This window comes from Elgaria multicarinata, chromosome 5 (assembly GCF_023053635.1).
Source record: "Elgaria multicarinata webbii isolate HBS135686 ecotype San Diego chromosome 5, rElgMul1.1.pri, whole genome shotgun sequence".
Lineage (NCBI taxonomy): Eukaryota > Metazoa > Chordata > Lepidosauria > Squamata > Anguidae > Elgaria > Elgaria multicarinata.
Window position 1 is genome coordinate 88,487,851 of NC_086175.1, and position 23,402 is coordinate 88,511,252.

The following is a 23,402-nucleotide window of genomic DNA, read 5'->3' on the forward strand; positions in this document are numbered from 1 at the left end:
GGGCGCAGCGCTACTGGCTCCGCGTGAGGAATCGCACAGAGCCGGGTCAACCCATGGCAACAGGCCACACGTTCTGCAGTCTCAGGATCATACCGGGAATGCGGAAAAATGGGGCCAAAGTGGAGGGCAAGATCCCTGGGCAAGGGAGGGATCATACCTCCCTGATCCCGGGATCCCCTGTGCATCATGTGGACACACAGGGACGATCATGGGGTTCGTCCCGGGATAAAGCCCCATTTAGCTAAGGCCAGAGAGAGAGGGCTCATCTACACCAAGCAGGATATTCCACTATGAAAGCTGTATATAAAAGGCAGGAGCCACACTACTGCTTTATAGCAGTATTGATGTGCACTGCAAGATTTACACTACTGCTTTATAGTGGAGCTGAAGTGCACTGACTACTGTTGGAGCCCATGATACATCTGCACCAAGCTATGACACTCTGAAAGCAGTATTAAAGTGGTATATGGTATGTGTCAATGGGCCCCAACAGTTGTCAGTGCACTTCAATACCGCTACAAAGCAGTAGTGTGGCTCCTGCCTTTTATATACCGTTTTCATACCACTGGTTATCAGTTGCGCCTTTTAAGTCAAAAAGATTACTTGGTCTGCCCTTGTTTGTGCTGACATTCCACTTGTTAATAATTACCCAGTGAGCAGCTTGATGAAATACTCAATTGATATTAATCACACTATGTTTTGGGATGGGAGATGACTTTGGTAAAATCTTGGTTGCAATATCTCTCTAAACAAGACAGAGGCACAGTATGACCTTGAAGACTGTGTTTACATGTAAAGTAAGTTACAGCAAACAAGGTACTTCTCTGTTTGTTTATTTAGCCGTTTTATTCAAATCATCTCTAGTATTCAATGCTGATTGCAAGTTGCCTCTTTGCTTTGTGCAACACTCTTCAAATGGAAGAACCTCACGCTAATGTTAGTAACAAACTGGTTCAGAGATGTACCTTTTCATTACAGTTTTAGAAAATCAAGTTTTGCAGCAGACTTGCCAATTAAAAACCAGTCGCTAATTAAATATCTAGCGTTATGCAACAGTATTTCACTAAAGGTAGAAACTTAAACAAATATTTAAGGTATAAAAAGAGAGTCAAGTTGATTTTAGTTATTTCTTCTTTTAATACTGTTGGTGAATTTACTAACATAGAATACTGAAAGAAAGACGTAGGGTAAATCTGATGTGGTGTCATCACATCTATGTCTTGTCTTAGTAGTAGTAAGATTGTAAGCCTATGCGGCAGGGTCTTGCTATTTACTGTTTTACTCTGTACAGCACCATGTACACTGATGGTGCTATATACATAAATAAATAAATAAATAATAATAATAATAATAATAATAATAATAATAATAGTTAAATTCAAAACAATACAATTCGGTTCCTTCAATTCTCTAAGAATACAGTCTAGATATATCTGACTTGAGTCCACGTCCTATGCATTCTATCCTATTTACTGGCATGTAAGTTCTGCTGAATTCAGAGAAGACAATATTGGTCTAATGAACTATTGAGTTCAGAGGGCATTACTTCTTAGTAAGTGTGCATAGGATTGCAGCCTCAGTTACACTTGAATCACGTTTTGTGTAATTGTAAGATTGAATGGAAAAATACAACTGAAAGTAGATTTTTTAAAATTACAGTCCTCAACAGACTTAAGAGATTTCCCAAATTTAGCTGAAAACTGAAATATCCCTATGGAGCATTCTGAACCATAGCAAGCCTCAAGCTCGCATCCTCCCTCTATCTCCTAGTGAAACTGCAAGGAGGGAGTCAGAGGATTCTGCTTCCATTTTAGATTAACTAGTGCTGTGCTGAAAAAAACGGCCATTCCATTTTCAGCATTTCATGGGAGAGAGGGACGAAAGGCGAAAGAAGCAGGGAGAGGTGAGAATTTACTCCTTGTGGAGGAGAACAGGTTTTCCACATACCTTTTTAAATGTAGCCAGTTGTTGAGGGGTTTTCTTTCTTTCTTTTCATTTTTTTTAAATACCCCTGCATTTTCAGGAGGGCACAAGAGGTAATTGGATGCCTATTAGAGAGGGAGAGGTCACATGGTCTCCAACAGGCATTCACTTAGAACTGCTGGAGGAAGCCAGTGGTGTTGTTGTTTTGAAAAACTAAATAGGAAGAAGGGTCCTCAGTGACCAGCTACACTTTAAAAAGGTATGTGGAGATCCTATCCTCCTTCCCAAGGAGAAAAAAAATCCCTGAATTTTCCCCCTTTCCTATGAAAGAGGCAGAAAAAAACAATGCCTCTTTTGCAGAGAGAGAGAGAGAGAGAGAGTTAGTTCCCGAAAAAAGAGAGCAGGATTCAGCCCAGCGCTAAGATTAACCACCACTCGTTGTGATGTCTGAATCAGGCAAACTTCAGTTAGGCATAGCAAGCTAACTTCAAACTGGGTTGTTTTCACTATGCATACTTAAAATTAGCAACAGTTTAGGGTTCAGATGCAATGCTAAACTGCGGTTAACCTAAAGTGAAAGCAGAGCCTTCTGATCTCTTCATGGTCACAAAGGAGGAGGTGGGGCAGGAGGACATATGCATTTGCAGCTTGTCCTCAAAACCAAGGCTTAGCATTACGCATGACCTAGGGTAATAGGTAGGCTCTCCTGTACTCCTGAAAATGGCCAGCTTTGCTTACAGCGACCTTAAATTCACTTGGCAAGTCTTTCATATGGAAAAGGGGAAGGAATTACCATTGCATATTAACATAGAAAGTTGCCTTCTACGGAATCAGACCATTAGCCCATTTAGGCATTTATTGTCTACTCTGACTCTCAAAGGCCTCAAGCAGAGGTGTTCCCCATCATGTGTCCTGTGAAATGCTTTAAAGATGTGTCAGGGATCCTCTTTTTGTAAAGCTTTGGCCACTTCCCTCCTCAAATGCTAGATTTTGAGTATTGCTGATGACAATCTTCTTCCCTCCCCTCCACAATTTTTCACATCAAGAGTTTTTCACTCAGTTACAATCTCCATATCAACATTGTGGTGAATGATTTCATCATCTCTAGCACTTACTGCCTTAAAATAAGCGTACATACTGTTACACTCCTGCACCCCAGTCCTGAGAGGCATGAACTTCCAGGGGCTTCAGTGCTTACTCAGACTTCAGTTTCCTAGAAGGAGGGCACTGGAGACTTGTGGTGTTTCTTTTAAGAAGGTTTATTTACACTCAGTTCAGGCCTACAACAACCAAAATCCAGGCAAACCCCTGCTTCCTCTCTGCTGCCCAACAGATCTCTTCCCTAAGACAAAAACCTCTGTCCTTTTATCTCAGATTCGCCTTCCCTAGTGGGAATCTACACTGATGTTACTCTAACGTTTTGAATGGGTTACTGTGATGCACAGCGTCACGTGACCCTGGGTCTCCAACGTTGCAAATGAGTTGTACTTACAGGTTCTATTTCTTAGTTCCAGCGTGGCTACAGATTCATGTGCCTCATTCTACCAGTAATTTTCCTCTCCCTTTCTCAGAGCTGCTGGGTTTGCTCCACCCACTTCCTGTTCTTCTTCCTTCACCCCATTTGCTATCTTATCTGCTACAGCAGATGAATCACACCAGTGTTATACTGTGCAATCACTGACAATTGCATGCAAAGGACTCAGAAGTTTTCCACCTTAGAATCTGCTTTGATTGTGAAGTACTCCCATGCATCCAGCCTTAATTGTGCTCCTTTTGCAAAAGATTCGCCTGAGCCGCTGCTGTGGGCGCAGGAGCAGGATTTTAAACAAATGCTTACATCTGCGTAAGCTTTATAGATAAAGACACCAAAATTGGCACAGTAATTCAAATACCAAATTTGAATCAAATTCGGTCATCGGTTGACTTTTTATGATTTTTTTTTAACATTTCCCCCCTCTTTGCAAAGGAGCTTAGGAGTGCTCAAAGGATCGCTGTAGCTCCCTGCAGGAAAATTAACAAGGGTCCAAAGTCCAAAACTCATGACCAGCGGGGCTTAAATGGGGCTGCTGCTAAAACGTTTCAATTTGGTCTCCCATCCAAACTCTGACTAGACCCGGCCCTGCTTACGCTTCAGCAAAGTAACTGGCTCCTATGCATTCAGGCAATTCCCTGGGACTTGTTTTAATATGTTTTGGGAGGAGGTTTATGTGTGTTTATGACTATTGCCCTGCCCTGCTCTGCTGGCTAGGAATGAGGCAGGCAGTGGGCGGAGCAAACCCAGCAGCTCTCACAGAAGAGGGAGAACAACGGAAGGATTGAACAATGTGCCCGGAAGGATTGAACAATGTGCCCTGAAGTTCCGTTGCAGCGAAACGTAAGTCACGTTAGTGTGTCCCGTGATACAGAGAACTGATACAGAGAACCACGTTAGAAAGGGACGCTAGCAACGTTATAAGACTAGTGTAGATCCGGCCCTAGTTTCATTTCCTCCTTTCCCATCAGGCCTTGTAGGACAAAAGGTTGCCCATTTATGAGTTTGTGTGTGTGTGTGTGTGTGTGTGTGTGTGTGTGTGTGTGTGTGTGTATTGGGGGAATCCCCAAACACTTTTACCCAGAGACACTGAGTTATAAGGGATCCCTGGAGGTAACTTAGACTGACCCCAAACACATAACAATCAGAGCCAAATGGTTGACTAGTATTTTGCTGCTGCTGCTTTTTTCTTTTTTAGATTAATGCAATTTTTGAAAAATGTGATTGCAAGTTATCTAATCCTACTGTAAATTGGATAGCATCAATGATAGTGAGGGGGAGAGATGAATCATCCCTTTAATTGAGTAACAACCCCTCCCCCCAGTTTATAGTCCTGTAAATGTAAATTTCTCTTCCCTCCCTCCCTAGTTCATGTTTTAAACCTTTCCCTTTCCTCTGCCAAAGTTCCTGCAATTGTGTCTTTAAAAAAGAAGTCATTTTGATTCATCTGCTCTAAGTAATTACCATCTCATGTCTTCTCTTCTATACTTTTCTAAATTCCTTGGATACATTGTTCTTCTGGTCTATTAATTTATTTTAATTAACTCTTGTCTTGGCCCTTTTCAGTCTGGCTTCTATTCTTCCTATTTTAGGGAGATGGTCCTCCCTAAGCTTACTAACTATCTTTGCCAAACTAAACTGCACAGCCTTGGCTGTATTCTTCTCCTGCTTTATCTGTTTTCTGCCTTTGATACTGTCTTTCTTTCTTTCTTTCTTTCTTTCTTTCTTATTTTGGTTTCCATTGTTCAGCTCTTACCTAGTTTAATTCCAGGCTGCAATCAGAAATACACATAACTAGGGAGCAAGTCTCATAGGAGCAAACTTGCATAGGGATGGACAAATCTGTGAATTTCAGTCTTCCTCAGTTTCTTATTTTTTCAACGTTAAGTTTGTTTCATCCTGTTTTCATATCAGTTTGCATTAAAAAAAAAGACAGCAAAAAAATCATCTGCATTTTCATGCACATTTCTCCTAACATGCACAATAAAATGTGTTTTGTACATTAATTTAATTAATATGCACATCTTTGTGCACATATTTCCCTACTATATTTATTTTTGTACACATCTTTTGATTGGCAAACTGAGTTACAAAATTCTAAAAAGTGCTAATATCAAAATATAACTGTGTTTTAGTTCACTTATTGGTTTGGGAAGTATGAATTAAGAGAGTTCTCATTAATGAATTTATCCCACATCTTTGGGATCCCGCTACTGTGATGTAGTCACAGTCAAACTTAGGCCACAGCTAGACGTAAGGTTTATGCTGGGATCATCCAGGGTTCGTCCCTGCCTGAGCACTGGATCCCCTGTGTGTCACCTAGAGGAACAGGTTTGACCCCTGGACGATCCAGGGATAAACCTTAGGTCTAGCTATGGCCTTTGTGTTGGTAGCCAATGCCAATTACAATTTAAGTCAGAAAACAGAATATATAAATTGCAGAAATAATCCAGAGGAATAAATATGACATTCCAGAAATAGAAATCACCAAAAGTAAAGTATTTAAGTTGACAGTGAACACTTTTTTGTGTCAGGAAAATTGCTATTAACTTTCTTGCTGCCAGTGCATATAAAGCTACCTTATAAGTAACAACGTATCTACTTCAGTCAGTAGACATCTAGTGTTGAAGTCATATGATTGGCCTTTTAACAGCCTCTGGAAAAAATAGAGAAACAGAGCTCTGTAATGGGGAACACAAGATGTAGTGCACAGTGTCTTCAGTCTAGCCTGATCTTCATACACAGAAATGTTGTTTGCTGGCCTGTTGACAAAGTTGCTAGCCAGATATTCTGTGGGTATAGTTTGGAATCTCTGACCTAGGTAAAAGCAAGACTAATAGGAAAGAAGGTTAGTTCATGTAAATAGGCTGCCCTTTCATAATCTGATTTGATTTTAATATACCAGGCTGAAGTCTTAGAGATCTTCATATCACTTTTGGCCTCTTCAGCCAAAACTATGTCACGGATCTTACAAGTAGATACATTTGGAGAGGACATTACATGGGAAATGTAATACCTCAACAAGAAACAGTGATAAAATTGCAATGAACTAAAATTGCAATTTAGACTAAAAATCTATATTCAATGATTGACTGGGAGAGATAGAGTAATCCAGACCTTGACTTCTGCACAACTGCAGTTCTTCATGTGCCTGGTCACACATCACTCAAGGCAGTCAACCAATTTTACACTTTTTAAAAAACAGCAGCTCCTGTTTAGTAGTTTCTTGCACATGGCCAGGAGCATCCATGTTGAGAGCCCTTTGGTGCTTGCATTATAGCTTACAGCTCCAGCAGTATAGAGGCTAAAATACCTGTGTGGAAAGGTGGGGTAGCCAAACACAGTCAAGGCTTAGCCAATAATACCACTGCTTTCTGCAATAGCCCTCCCACCTAGCATGGTGTAATAGCTTAATTGTTGGATTTAGACCAGAGAAACCTGGTCTAAATCTCCTGGTTAGCCCCAAAGCTTACTGGGTGACCTTGAGTCATTCACTACTTCTCACTCTGACCTATCTCACATGATTGCTATAAGAATAAAAGATCGTGTACACCATCTGGAATTTCTTGGATGAAGGGCATTCATTACAAAACAAATGTAATAAATCAACTTTTCCCTTCCATAGTCAATTCGTTATATCTTTTAATGATTTATTATCCCACTCTGCCCTCTTTCTGTTTGGCCTATCATTCATTCATATATATATATATATATATATATATATATATATATATAAATACCTGGGTTCTTTAATGTAGTCCTTTGGTACTTTTTTATGAGGATGATCTAAAACTGTGATTCACTTGGCTTTTTATCTTTTTGCGTTGGAACTCTTTATAATTTCTAATTGCTTCCTGCTATTGCTTCCTGCTATTGTCTTCTCTTTTTTTTCTTCTTCCAAACTCAGCCCAGATAAAACTCTCACTAATTAATTTGTTTCTTTGTACCCCATGTTTTAAATAAGGAATACATTATTTCATTGTATTCAATTATATTAAGCCTGTTCTTTTTATTCTGGAGGAGCAAATTTAAGTACATATTCAGATTTGATTGTTTCAAGGTATATTTTGAGTGGTTTCAAATCGGTAAGTCAGTGCAGCAAATTGAGAAGCAATGTAATAGTATAAAGGAATACCAGAATTCAATTTGTATTTATTGATTTTCTTCTGCATCATGTTAATGAGTGTTTTTGTGTTTTTTTTGCATCTGATATACTTTTGGTATATACACTTTGCAATTGCTTTCATGACTTTGGAATATTTTCTTGGTCTTATTAGCCTAATCTTAGTTTTGTTAAACCTATATCCCACTGTTCCATAGAATAAACCAGCACAGAGTAGAGATCATCTCAGAACTTGCCACAACTGCCTTCTTTGTATTTGAAACCAGCAGTCTGCTTCTTGGAGTGCAGTAGCATGCTCGTACATTACTGATCCATTTTAAAGACTTCGAAGTTACCAAAGCTTGTGAAATTTTCGGAGTCCTGTAGCTCCTGGTTTTTCATTAAAGCATCTGTTTCCAATATTTCCGGGGTTTGGAGTGCCGAAAAGAAACGAGTCTTTTATTGCCACTGGGCCTGGCTCTCCTCCATTACTAGACACTCTGCCAAATACTTTCTGAAAGTTGTTATAGACTCCTAGTGCCTTTGAGACTTTTGGTTGTATAATAAGTCTCTTGTAGCCTAGCATGATTGTGAGGATTGCTGGCAGCAAAGTCTTAGGAAACCGATTTGCTAATTATTAAATGTGACTGAGACATGCGCTTCCTTACTTCCGGGCACATTAGGGCAGTGCCCTTTCAGTAAGACCAAATGGTTTCCGATGCTAAACTCTTTAAACCTATTGTGAACATTCAGATTTTACTCTGAACATATTGTCAATATGAAAAAGTGAGAGAAAGAGGCAGGGAAATTTTAGAAATGTCTTAAAATTTACTGCCATGTATATAATATATGTTAAAAATATGTAAAGTTCTTTTACCAACTAGAATAGTGATTAGGATAGGAAGCAGTTTTGACCCACTTCTTCTCTACCTAATACAAAATACATTGTTTCCATTTGTTTTCTTCCATTTTAATGTCTTTGACCTACAGCAGCAGAACTTTTTATTTAAAAAATGTGAATAGATGTGTAAAGCCATTGGCTGATGGACTACCTGTCAGACATTGCCATTGCAGACCAGTACCTATATGCATTCTCTCCATTGTATCAATAGTCAAAAGCAAAATGATGTATCAGTAACACTCGAAAAGCCATACGGCACTGGAAACATTGCCTACATACACGAGGGCTGCAAAAACCTTCATTTTTCAGGGAAACTAAACTATCAATTCATCGAAATGTTTGTAGTGGCAAGCAATAGCTTTAAATAGCTCCCCTTTCCTCCAAGAAGTGCAACTTTGCTTAAAAGGTAGCTTGTAGGTTGTTATTGTCAGTTACAGTGCTGAGAGGGGAAATGCTTTTATGTATTGCATTTATACCTTGGCTTCATATGAATTGCTTTTGTCGGACTGCATGCTCAGGCAGTGTGCCATTAATGCACTGTAATTGATGTTTCCCTGGGATCAAACACAGGGCTCTATTCACATCACTAGTTTACCGCTGGGTTTTAATACGGTATATTCACAGTTGACACTGGTAAATGTTGAAAAGTTGAACCCCTTTAGTTATTGCAGCCAGTGACTGTGATCACGGCAATCAAATTAATGGAGACTGCCTGTGCATGTTCTTTCATACTTGGGTTGGGTGTGATGATGGAGAGGTTCATATAGCCCTCCTGCTCATTGAAAGCCTGATTGTTTTCAATCTAGCCCCCCACCCCGGAGCATTGACTGTTATTTGACACCACATCAAAAACTTCACTAAAGTAGATCTGTGTTGGTATCCCAAGATTATAATGAGTGGTTGTGGTCGATTGTGCAAATGAGTGATTCATCATAGACTTGGGGGACAGGTTGGAAATGAAAGATCTATAAGTGAAAGCAGGGCCCCAGGCCAAAGGATTGGTTTCAGAAGAAGAAACAACCTATTTCCTATGCCCTACAAATATCCCTGCCATCCTTTTCTATGGGAAAAATATGTTTCTTGCCTGGTGCTCAAGACAAATAATATACTAGTAGAAAGATCCAGTGTAATTAATAATGTGTTCAATTCATTACTTTTAAAAAAGCAAGTGCACTATAGTAAGATATTTCTGGTTCTGTATAAACAAGAAACAGCTATCCTAATCAAACACAAGTTTTCTTAATTTTCATATTATTTTTAATTTATATTTTATGACTTTGTAAGGAGTTAAAAGCAACATGAGTTTTCCTATGAACTTTCGTAGGATATGGTTTTGCACCACGTATATTTTCTTCCTACTGTCTCTAGCTGCATTATCTAACACATTTTTTAAAATAAAACAGTGAGTCTATTTTGTGGGGAGGTGATCCAAGATATTAGAATATGTTTAGTACTAAATAATTGTGTGAACTTGAAAATATGGGAATCTTCAATTTACTGAGCCTGTCTTCATTTTTCTACCTTTCCTGAGGGCTTAGTGTTTAAATATTACCCAAGGGGGGGCGGGATTCCCTGTCCCGAAATGTTATTTTATTTTTTTCCCAGCTCAACAATAACAATTAGATGTGTTTCAATATTTTTCTCAATCCCACTCAGTTCTTTTTAGCCATACATTCCAATTCATTCTGCCTTACTTTCCATAACCAATAGCTTTGCCCTCGTCACACTTTGCTGCTTGGTTTCTTAACAAGTTGGCATACCAAGTTTCCTTGGTTTAAATCTCACCTCTGCGATGAACTCACTAGGTGGCCTTAAGGATTTGAACAAGGTGGCCTGGTTGAAGGCCAACACTCTACACAAAGGTTATGGGAAAATCCTTCGATTAGGTAATGAAGGAGAGACTCTGAAGTGCAATTTTAGCCTGTTGGAGAGTGGAAATAGTGGCACAAGGCACATTTTCACTTTCAATAGAGACATTATACTTCGTCCCCTTTCAACAGCAGCTCCCGCTTGCTTCAGGCAGAGATTGGAATGCTGGCCTGATTCCAGCAACTTGAAAAGGAGCTGTTGCCTATACAAATCTGCATAATAGCAGTCTTCATCATTAGTAGTTTTGATATTTTTCCGTTCCTCAAGTAATGATTCATAATGAGTGGAAATGAGCTGGATGGTTCACTAGTAAGCCTGAATACTGATTAACTGGAGACCTAAAACATCAGTTTCTGACCACATCTAAGGATGCTATTGTTCATTTGTTTGTGTTTTCGTTAAGCCGTATTGCATTTTGTTGCAAAAAGAAATAATACAGCAAAATATGGCTTTTAATTTTAGTTGGTTCTGCACGATTGCTTCCAACGTCCAAATATGCATTCTACACTCCTTTGTTTTAAGGGATGATTTATCCAGGGAAAGAACTTGCCATGCGAACATGACTGTTTACAGTGTAAGCCTTGTAATGTGTGAAGGACAGCTATGAGAAGAACAGTACTTTGAAGCAGCCCTTAGACTCAGGCAGTGATAGGGCATTCAGCTAGAGGTTGTCTTTTTCATAGTGAATGTTGAGTTTGAATTTTGATTGAAAAGACCACAAGCCTACAGATCAAGCTTCTGGGCATCTAATAGACCAGGGGTGCAGAACCTCAGGCCTACAGGCAAAATCTGGGGCTTCCCACCCCTGTCCACACCCCATTTCCCCAGCCCTCCTCCCTTTCTGCTGGCCTATAATTGACAAATTAATGGAGGCCATCAATAGTTACTAGTCGTGATAGCTATATGCTACCTCCAGTATCAGAGGCAGTATCCCTATGCTGGCAGTTGGGTGCTATTTGAGGGTTTCCCATGGGCAGCTGGTTGGCCACTGCATGAACAGAATGCTGGACTAGATGGACTGTTGGGCTGATCGAGCATGACTCTTCTTCAGTTCTTGCATTTTAATGTGCATATTTTCAGGCAGCAGTAGCCCTGTTGAAACAAAATCTCCCATTCACTGGATGTTAGTTTTCCCATCTGGTCAGCTGAACATGTGAATGTATGTACAACTGTCTGCATATGCGGGCCTCTTCTTTTGAACTGAAAATACAAGCTCATTCCTCTTGCAGAGGCCCGACTTGTCTCAAAATGTTCCCAAATACCTAACAAATCTGACCCCTTCCTCCCGGCACCCCTGTTTCAGCCATGCATCGAGACTCAACTTTGCCTGTCTAGTTGGTCCTGCACATGGAACAGGCAGTATTTTACAGAAAGCCACCTCGGTGGTCCTGGATTTCAACCTCCTATTAGCATTAACATTATTTTAATGCCTTTCATATTTAGCTAAAAATATTCCTTTTGCCTGCATCTTCATTGGGTATACCAATAAAAAAATAATTTTAAAAAACTGAGCACATTTTCTTCTTCCAAAATCAGTTGACTAGTTTCTGAATATATTGGATCCTTCATGCAGTTAAGACCCCAAATTTGAGAACTTTGACATTATTTTGTGATAAAATTATGTTTATGTTCAGAAGTCAACTAACAGTGGAATGCTATATATGTATGCTCAGAAGTAAGCACATTCAATTCAATGGGACTTACTCCCACGTACATTTGTGCAGAATTGCAGCCTAAATAAAAAAAAGAAAAGAAAGGGAAAGGTCTGTACTTGTTGATGCTTTCCCCTTCATCCCAGGTCTAGTAATATGGATACAATTACTTTGTATACTCTATTTATAGTCTCAAAAATAGTTTTAAAATCCTGAACAACATGAAGTGGGGAAAGCTAGTTTTATTTAACAGAGCCACTAGTAGCACAACATAACTTTAGTATAATTGATTTCAAGTTTAAAATGTTTCTTAAGGTGTAAACCTATCGAAATGAGCCAACTTATTTCCATAGGGATAAAAGGACTCTTATTCAGTTTAAATGAGAAACTGCTATCGAAGTGTTTCACTAAGCAGCATTCTATTGAAAATGGAATTTGATTCTTTGATTTACAATAACTCATCATCATCCTCACCAACACCATCAACATGTCTGTGTGCGCATGCACACACACAGCTCATTACTTCTATACTATTATAATTATCAGCTCTTTTGCATCTCCAGGGTTTCTTGAAGCTGTCTGGAAGGATATTTTGTTTTGCATGCACAGCTGGTTATTTCACACTGATGTTACTTTTACTCCAGTAAAGAAAGATGTGGTCTCACTGCTGGCTTTGCAATTATGAAAAGCAGCTGTGTACATCATTTCTCATATGAATGTTCTGTTACTAGAAAAGGTCACACTGGACATTTAAAAAAGTGCTTTTTACAAGATTGATAATATACTTAATATTACAAAAAGATATATTTTGTATGCCATTATCTTTCTTAACAATTATAGTGTTAAATTTTGGTTTTGTGTTGCATTTTTTGTTGCTATTATTTCAAAATAAAGAATTCTTGGGGTTGAAACCAGACTAATGCCCTTTCTACACCAGCCCAATACTACGGGCTGGTCACAGCTGAGTCCCTGTGCACCCAAATGATGCACAGGGACTCCCAGAGATAAAGAAACCCTGGGAAAACCCGATTCTTCCTGAAGTCTTGGGATCATCCCAAAACCATGAGAGGTGTGGGGCCCTGTCCCGTCTGGTGCCGTTCTTACCCACAAGTAAGCGCGGCACCAGAAATGGGCACGGAGCGACACGGTGTGGCTCTATATCCATTAGGAGAGTTGCTGGCAGCAATTTCACCACCCCTGGGATGGCAGTGAAGGGGTTGAGGGGCTGATTATTATTTTTAAACTTCCATTTGCGGTGGAGCAGAGCCTTGTGCTTGCGCAACCAGCCCTGCTGCTTCTAAAAAATAAGAAAAAGAAAAGGCATCTGGCATGTCGCATGACTCATCTGCACGCTAGGGGAGGCTCTCGCGATCAGGATATCGTGAGAGCCTTCCCACTCCTTCCCAGAATGCCGGGAGGTGTAGAAAGAGCCTAAGTCATATTTAGAATAGATCCTTTTGAATCAAAGGGTCTTAAGTACAGCTATATGGATCCAGACTTTGATACATGCATATAGTAACTGAAAAACAAAATGGTTACTGTGTAAGTAGATGTGTTAATGTTGATTTATACAGCACCTAAAAATAAGTAGAGGTTGTCCATAAAAATTAGAATCCAGTTCCTGTCTGTGCATTGAATATATGGGACACAGTGATACATTGTTTCCCCCTCTACCTGAAGGACAGTCTCCAGAAGGTAGTATTGTTGGAGTTTTGCTTGACCCTCATGGTCATTTTATGGTATGGAATCCTCAAGGATTTCATCTTATCTCTCATGCTTATTGATATCTTTATGGAGCTGCTGGGTGAACTCATCTGAGAATTTGGAGTAAAGTGATTATGCTGAGGACACCCAGCTCTGTTTTTCCTTGTGATATGAGTCAGGATATGATATGCAAGAGCTGAACCAGTGCCTTGATTCAGTAATTTATTTATTTATTTATTACATTTTTATACCGCCCAATAGCCGAAGCTCTCTGGGTGGTTCACAAAAATTAAAACCATGAAGAGCATAGTAATGGGCTCGATGAGGACCGATAAACTAAAGCTGAATCCTGACAAGATGGGCAAATGGTTCTTTGGTCTGCAAAAGTACTGTTTTGAATGGAGTTGTGATCACCCTGGAAGAGCATTTGGGAGTGCTTCTAGAAATACTTTTGTAAGCCGCTGTGAGAGCCTTTTTTGGCTGAATGGCGGCATAAAAATCCTTAAATAAATAAAATAAATAAAAATAGATGCAGCTTTATTATTAGAAGCCAACGTGGCCTCAGTGCCACTAAACACTTTTTTTCTTTTTTTCTTTTACTGGCTTTAGCAGCTGCAGCCATTCTTGGACTGGGATAGTTTGGCCATGGTGATCCATGTTCTGGCAACCTCCCAGTTCGATTATTGTATTATGTTATATGTATGTCTACCTTTGAGATGACTCAGCAGTTACAATTAGTGCAGAATTCAGCTGACATAGTTTTAACTGGTACAGCCAGGTTTATTCATATCACTCTAATATTAAAAGAACCACATTGGTTGCCTGTTTCTTTTCTGGGCCAATTCAAGGTGCTGGCACTTACTTTTCAAGCTTACCTTTAAAACCCAAAATGCTCCCAATACCTGAAGGAGCACCTCTTTCCATACCAACTTGCCCATGGCTTAAGGTCTCCCATTAAGATTCTCTTTGCAGTGCCTTTCTTAACAACTTACATCCACACCCGGCACAACCTGGTGAGTGGTGAGGCTGTTGTGGGTGGGTGATGGACTCATGAGGCGTGGAGGCTGCCTCCTATGGTGCCACTGGGGAGGGGAGACAGAGCATATTTATGGGCTCTTTGCACTCCCCTCCACCTCCTTGCTCGAAATGGCTCCCTCTCTCCCCTGTAGACAGTGTGGGCTCACCGGTTGTCCTTTCAGGAGGCCAAGTAGGATTTTTTTTGTTCATAACCTTAAAATTGGTTGTGAGGTTTTTTCACCTACTTCACACTGTAAGACAGGAAGGGAGTAATAATTAGGTTGATTGGCATGATCCTCAATTCAGTCACAATTATGGGCAGGTATGCAGGCATCTTCAGCTGCCTAGGGTTGGTGAACATTCAGGTAATGCCTGAGGCTCAGCAGCTGCAAGCCCTGCAGCCCAGCTGGTGAGTTAAGGGTTATGTTTGAGGCCAACCTTTCTTACCCACTTGCCCAGCCTTGAGGCACAAAGGGGGGGGGGAATGTATGACACCGGAAGGCCACCCTACCCTAAAAGGGGAAGCCAGGGGGTGGCAAACTTACTAATGCCACTCTCTGGTTGGGAATGGCTTGCCCTATCCATACATAGCTGAATGCCGTGTTCAGAGAAGGATGCCCGCTTAGGTCACCATTCTGCAGTTCTATCAATAAATGTGGCCCTATTTAAATCCCAATACTGTGTCACCTAGTTATCTCCACACCCCACAATCAGAAGTGTACTACATAATTCCAAAGGGAAGGTTTTTTCTCTCTCTCACTGGTAACACTGGAGCTTTGAAATGCCCTTACTAAAGAAGTATGCCTAGTACCTATTTTACCAACCTCTTTGGCACAAGGTTAAGATGCTTTTACTTAACCAAGCATTTTAATTTGTACAATCCCTCAATCTGACTCATAAATTTGTTTCCTGTCTTTTGTTTTGGTCGTCTAATGCATAGTGTTTTAGTGCATTGCATTGTGTTCAATGAGACTACTCACAAGCAAATGTGCAAAGGATTGCAGCCTTAGTAACTATGTATACTAACAGCAAAGTTCCTATTAATTTGTCATGTAGATGGGATTTTTCTCCTCGGTGTAGTTTTGACAGGTGTATGCAGATTACCAATTTCTTGTTACATCTGTGCTATAAGAGGACATGGTGTTTTTTTTCTGCTACATAAAACCTATAGTAATTTATCTGGATGTTACCAGGCAGGTAAATAAAATAGAAAAGCAGATGTTACTTCGAAGGACAGCTGTGTTATGGCTGGGAAGGGCTTTAAACATCTAGTGTATAATGTGATATTCATTTAAAGTAAGCTTTATAAATCTATATTTAAGGGTTTCTGTCTTATGTGTTGCAGATAAATCTTCCACAGCAGTATCTAAATGAAAACTTTTTAATGGCTTTTAAATGTATTCCATTCCTTTAAATGCACCTTATTCCTATCAGCACCCCATAAAATTTTAACAATTCAAAAAAAAATGTCAACAAATGATAAATTTCTGCAATAAAATCTATTTTTACTCTTAAAATATAGCTTTGAAACATGTTAATTATTTAATGTTTTAAGGAATGTAAGCTGAATGAATGTAAAAAACTGATATAAAATTTACCACCTGGGGAGTAGAGAAGAGGGAGGGTTTCTAGATGTGTGGTTTTCAAACAATGTTCTGGGAAACCTTTAAGACCTTCAGATGCTTATCAAAGGTTCCTCACTCAGAAGGGCAGTAATGTAGGACCTGCTTCCCCTGAGTCAATTTACGTGCAGCTACAGAAGACTTTTTAAAATATTTTATTTGAATTTTTTTAACACTATACACAACATCAAATTAAACTAACACATAAACACAATTAATAATAACAATACATAATTTTGATAATAAAATACAAATGAATAATAATAAGTACACCCCACCCCTGGGACCCTTATTCTCCTTTCCAAAATTGTAATGATTCATGTAAAGGTTTACACCCTTTCCCCTTTATTAACACAAACTCTACAAATAATCTCCATATCTCTTCAAAATCATTTCGATTCAATAATCCTTTTTTAACTTTAATACTACATGTTAACTTATCGTTAATAGCCATATCCCAAACCTCCTTATACCATTCTTCTATTTGATAATCACCTTGCTCCTTCCATTTCCTGGATATCATTAATCTTGCTGCTGTCAATAAATTTGTTATTAAATCTTTAATAGCTTGCGTGCAGTTAACTTTCTCATAAATTGACAACAATGCTATACTTGGACATACCTCTAAATTCATCCCAATTATTTCATTTATCTCCTTAAACACAATTTGCCAAAATTTCTGTATATATTCACATTTCCACCACATATGAACGTAGGTTCCCATTTCCTGGCATCCCCTCCAGCGTAACTCTTACCTGAGTTCTGAATAATATGCTCAGGCTTAGTCTACCCATGCAGCTGAATAAACTGGTAGAATACAGAAATAATAGAATGGGCTATATTACTTCACGCAGTGGGTAGGGAGCATTTCTAAACACTCCCTGCAAGTAGAAACCCAGCACAGCAAAGAGAGGTTTGGTTAGAGCATTTCTCTTTCATATGCTGGTTTTGTATTTGCAGGGAGTTTGTTATTAGGGGATGGGATTTAAAAGTAGCATTTCCTGACTGTAGTCTGAGTGGGTACAGATCATTGTATCATTTCATTCTTGAATATGGAGCAATAGTGAGGCTCCAACTGTTTTAAGGAGAGTGCCCCATGTGAGCTGGCTGTACAGTCTAGAATATGCTCCAGAAACTTTTTCAGTCCACAGTTCTGTGCAAGCATTTTGTGTAAATCATTCATGCGTTCCTTAGCATGAAGACAGTTTTGAAAACTATCAGCACCCCATAAAATTTTAACAATTCAAAAAAAAATTGTCAACAAACGATAAATTTCCGCAATAAAACTTCTGCTCTACTCTGTAAAGAAATTGATTAATAAGCTTATGAGCAGTATCCAATACTGTTGCTACACTTCTGGTAGTTCTGTTGCGCCTGTGAAAGCAAGACTGGGCAGAAATGCTTGTTTGTGGAATGGGACAAGTCAGCATAGTTCCCTTCTGTGAGTTCTAGAGAAAGAAGAACTTGCAGGGTGCCCACCCCACAAATTCACTGAGCACTGCCTGGCTGGCCCTGTTCTAGAAGCTGGCCTGGCTGAGCGTTCAGCAGTCTGCACTTTCCGGGGCCTATGGAAAATGCGTAATTCCACCAGTACGCTAATGGCATGCTGGGGGAATTGTGCAGTTCTAGGCACCACACCTAAAAAAGGATATTATAGAGCTGGAAAAAGTGCAGAAAAGGGCAACTAAAATGATTAAAGGGCAGGAGCATCTCCCCTATGAGGGAAGGTTACAACAGCTGGGATTGTTTAGCTTGGAAAAAAGGAGGCTAAGGGGAGACATGATAGAGGTGTACAAAATGATGCATGGTATGGAGAATATGGGTAGGGAGACATTTTTCTCCTTCTTTCAAAATACTAGAAACCAGGGTCATCCCATGAAGCTGATTGGTGGGAGATCCAGGACAAATAAGAGGAAGTACTTCTTCACACAGCGTATAGTTAAATCATGGAACTCACTACCACAAGATGTAATGATGGTCACCAATTTGGATGACTTTAAAAGGGGGTTGGATAAATTCCTGGAGGCAAAGGCTATCCATGGCTACTAGCCCTGATGGTTGTGTGCCACCTCCAGTATTCGAGGCAGTAAACCTATGTACACCAGTTGCTGGGGAACATGGGTGGGAGGGTGCTGTTGTACTATGTCTTCCTTGTTCATCCTTGGCTGATGGCTGGTTGGCCACTGTGTGAACAGAGTACTGGACTAGATGGGCCCTTGGTCTGATCCAGCATGGCATCCAGCAAGTTCTTATGCACTTTTTGGATGCCCTTGAAAGCACACTTGGCCTCCTCCCGCACATGCCAGTCATGGCCTTAAAAGTCCTTTTAATCCAAGAGGGCCTTTTAGGCCCCTATCAGCAGGGTGCGGGGATTCACAATTTCCCCAGCCTTGGGGAAATTACATATTTTCCCCTGCTGCGTTAATAGTGGCCGCCATTAGCACAGTGAGGGAAAGGACAAATGGCATGCACAGGTCAGGGCAGAAGTGAGTTCTCCCTGGAACTGCGCCCCCTTTATCCTGCAGCAGTAATGGGACAAAAAACTGCCTGGTGTGTCTGTTTGGGCCCAGGAAGGCTGGATGCGTTGGTGTCCACTGTCCTCATGGGCCCAGGTGGATTTTTGCCCCATCACTAGTGAGTTCTGCTGCCATACCCCATTCCAGAAACAAGTGTTTGTGCTCTTTCTAGTTGCCTTTCTAAATGCTAGTTTCCCTTTGTACTAGCAGTGGGTCATGCTAGCAGATGGGCAGCATTGGATACTGCTCCTTATAAATAAAAAAGTATATTCTTAACAAGCCAAGAAAGGAAGATGATACTGAAAAAATGACGTATATGCAAAAGCCTAGTTTGCTATTGAGAAATAAACTGAATTGAATTGATATGATAAAATGGGATTAAAATGTGATAATGAATTTAACTACTAAAACTATTAATATTAACAAAAACTAAAAATAACTCTAAGATTAAAATAATGCTTCATAAACTACATAAGCATTAGCTAATAGCAAACTGAAGAGTTAGATTTCAAAAAAGATTGCAAATTCCTTATTGGATTAAGGCTGTAATCCTATACACACTAACCTTGGAGTATGGCTCATTGAACTTAATGGGGCTTACGACTGAGCAGACATGTATAGAATTGCTCTGTCAAGAGAGATTCCAGTTACTGTTTTTCTTACTCCCAAATACTTACTATCCAAATCCAAAGAAGCAACTGATTAAATATGGCCCCAATCATCCCTTTTATAGAACCAACCCACAAATTAAGGAGGCTTAATCTCAAAAACTGCATGCATGCGCACACACACAAAGGGAAACCAAATTCATCCCATTTATCAGAAGCATCTCATTGCTATAACTAAAATATCAAGATAATTGATATTATTGATACATTAATAATACATTAATTAATACCTAATTGATACATTAGGTAGTTGATTCCATCCTTTATTAGTGGAGCAACAGGTCTTTATTAGCTCATAACCACATCTTGAGTTGACGACAGCCCATGGGTTGTGGGTAGTTTATTAAACATAGCAACAACCCACCTTCGCTGGGTTTGCACAATATGATAACCCATGGTGACTGCCCGACACGGCTTGAATATTCACAGTGGCTGCCAAGATATGTTGCAACCTACCATGGCTTAATTAAAGCATGGTGACCTGTTTCGATCATGTGGACCAGGCCTCAAGCAGGGTAACCTTCAAGCATATCTTCCTTGAGAAGGGAGACCCGATACCTGCCCCCTGTTGCTAGGGGGAAGGAGCAGAATGAGGCACTTCACGTGCATAGGCATGTCGGCCTTGCAGATAAGGGCAGAGGCTATAAAGGACTGCCCCACCTTGATGCTGCCCTTGGCAATATATTAGAACAGGGACAGTGAGCACTATGGCTTTGGTGATTGGCATATCTGGAGGACCTGCTCCTTGGGAGCTGTGAGGCTCACGTGTCAGGATATAGTATGCCTTTGGAGGCCCTCCTGCCTCACCTACTCAGAGCTGTGAGGCTTTGGGTGGTCTCCCCGCACTTACCGAGTGTCATATAAGAACGGGGGCAGGCTTTTACCCAACTCCTGGCTTTGGAGAGTGCTCACCCATAAAGCCAAGCAAGTCACATGAGAAAGAACCCAGTGATTCCCACACTTCCACATGCAGGTCCAGGGAGGGGCAAACTCCCTCATTATTCAAATAAAAAGGCCCTAGTTTAACCTAAGTTCTGGTTGTCTGTGTCTTTATTCTTAGCTTCCTTCTCCACTTGCATCAGTTTTAACAGCTAAAGTGACACAGAGTTCATCTCTAAGCAGGTAACGTTCTAGCTTGACATCTGATATCTGACCTCCATTGTGAAAACACAGCTTCTGTTTGTGAAATCCAAGTTATAATTTTAAGATATAGCTATTATAGCAATTAACATGTCTGCTATTCAAATTCGTCTCCTCAAATTGAAGTCTATAAACAAACACTTTTTAAATCCCTGACGTTCAAGACAGTGTTTAAATTCCATATACATTTTTAGGTGATTTCAGCCTATAGTCATGTGTGAATCAACAAAACTTGTCAAACTTCTCCAGTTTCCAACCCCACCAGTCACCTTGTTCTGACTTGTGTGTTCATATCAGATTGCGAGTTTCATTTTGCTTTTGCTTTTAAACATGAAAATATGTGCATATTTTTGTGCACATTTTTCCACATGTATGTATCAATTGTGTGTATTTTATATGTACATTTTTCTTTCATTGTTTAAAGTGTGTTTGTGCTCATTTTTCAAAACTACACATTTTTCAATGTATGCATTTTTAAACTTTTTGTTTATATAGCACCAACAATGTACTTGGTGCTGTACAAAATATACAAATAAAACAGCGATACCCTGCCTAGAGGCTTACAACCTAAAATCACATTAAAGCATATGAAGGGGGAAAGGGGTTCACTAAACAGAAATAAGAGAATAATCATAGTAATAAGAACAGTTTTCAAATGCGTTTTAAAATCTACAATGGAACTCGTGGTACGTAGTTGCTCTGGAAGAGCTTGCCAAGCAAACGGGGCAGCCAGAGAGAATGGACGAAGCCGGGCAAGAGAGATAGAAACAAATTGCATCACAAGCTTGGAAATGTATGGACTTTTGACCACAGATTGTGTTCAGGTCTGTGAGGTGTGAAATGGGTAAATTCTGGTCAAAAACAAGCTGAAACTAAAACTTTTATATCCCAATTTTAGCAGTAATGAAATGAAAATAGACATAATATGGGCTAAGGGGTATTCTGAAAGTAGTCAGGTATAGACATGAACATGATACTACTACTATTCTACAGTACTAATTTGATGCCCTTCTTTATTGTATCCATATTTAACTCATAATCTACAAGCCCAGTATCCCAAGTGTAAAATTGGTGTTTTTGTGGGAGACTTCAATGTGTGGAAGGAAATTGTGTATTTTAGCATTGTTTCTCTATTAGTTTGCAGAGGGCTATATCAGTTTTATATAATCTGAAGTGCTCCTTAGTATGTCTTGTTGATTCAGTGGCTGCATTTAGATATAATAATAAACAATGGTTTAGCATTACATGAATGAACCTCCTCCTGCCAGTGCCTCCCATTCTTCTTTTCTTTTGGCGCAGGCTGAAGCTACAAAGTGTCGCTCAGAAATTTCCCTTCCATTTTACCTAATCACAGTGGCCCCATTCAGAAGACACCTTAAACCATGGCTTTAACCATGGTGAACAAGGCTTTTTGCCTTGTCGTCATGGTTAAAGACATGGTTTAAGGTGTTTTTTGAACACGGCCCAGCTTTCTGGCTTAACCACTGTTGTTAAAGCCATGGTTTAAGGTGTCTTTTAAATGGGGCCAGTTTAGCTTTATGCCTGGACACAACTGTGGTAAGTCTTAACTATGGTTTACTGAAACAAACCAGACTCAACCTATGGTTTATAAAGTTCGCTTGTTTCAATAATCGTAGCCAACTTTAACTGTTGTTTATTGTTGTATGATCTTTTCATGGCTACACTGGAGGAGGAAAGTGAAAGGAGAAGTGCATAAGACTGAGGCTCATTTGCATACTGATAAACCATAGTTTAACCAAGGTCCTTGCTAGACGAGGCGTTAGCGTGCTTTGAGGCCCGGTTTCCCTGCTGTGCGTCCACATGACGCACAGGGGAATCCGGCCCCAGGCTGCACTAAAGCCTCCCTTAACGCTCCATATGCGAAGTCGCTTATGGCGCTCCTTTTCCGCAGCCCCGGCCTGAGGCCGGGGCTGCGGAACGTCTAGCGACTTTCGTGGCTTTTTGTGGCTACTCGCGAGTAGCTGGGAAAAGCCACGGACTGGGCACAGCACTCAGCGCTGTGCCCATCTGGCCGGGGGGGGACATGGGGGGGAGGAGAGGGGGATGGTACAGGGCGACACGGGAGACGGGGAGGGCGGGGCGCAGGGTGGCACAGGAGATGGGGAGGGAGGGAGGGGAAAGAGTGGGCAGGGGGCAGGGGGCTTAATTTAAAAAAGGGTGGGGGGCTTAGTTTTTTTTAAAAAAGCTCTTACCTTCTCCGGAGTCTTAGGGGCTTACGTGGCCCCTTTAACAAAATAAAAAAAAATGGCCGACGCTGCAGGGCTTCTGTAGTCCCTGCGCGTCGACTGTCTAGGAGGCGGGGCAGCGTGCTCTAAAGTTAGCGTGCTGTCACCCTGCCTCCCTGCCGTCACCCTGCCTCCCTGCCGGCTTATCCTGGCACGTCTAGCAAGGCCCCATATGAATGCAACCAGTGGCTCCTTTATAACAGCACACTCTTTGGTAGTCGGAATTCTGAATTTGCAATTTCCATGCTGTACGGCTTTTGCCCAATAATGTGCTGGATATGGGGGGGGGGAACTGTAAAATAAAATCATTTATATAATTGACAACACAAAGGCTCATATGTTGTTGAATAGTGGGATCAAGTATGAGGGCCCCAAAGCTGTCCTCACTTTAGTATTTCTCCACTTAATCTTGTGCGGAGCCAAATGTGCCTCAATACCTTTGCAGTCCCCTTCTCTAGTTCTGAAAATTGCGGAGGGGGTGAGTTTACATTTGATACTTTTGGGAGGTACG

The 23,402-nt window shown here is 40.4% G+C and overlaps 1 protein-coding gene across 3 annotated transcripts in view; it reads left to right on the forward strand.

Annotated features, from left to right (window-relative positions):
• CADM2 (cell adhesion molecule 2) overlaps positions 1–23,402 on the forward strand; it is a 527,339-nt gene that overhangs the window by 483,148 nt on the left and 20,789 nt on the right. The gene's annotated exons all lie outside the window — the stretch shown is intronic.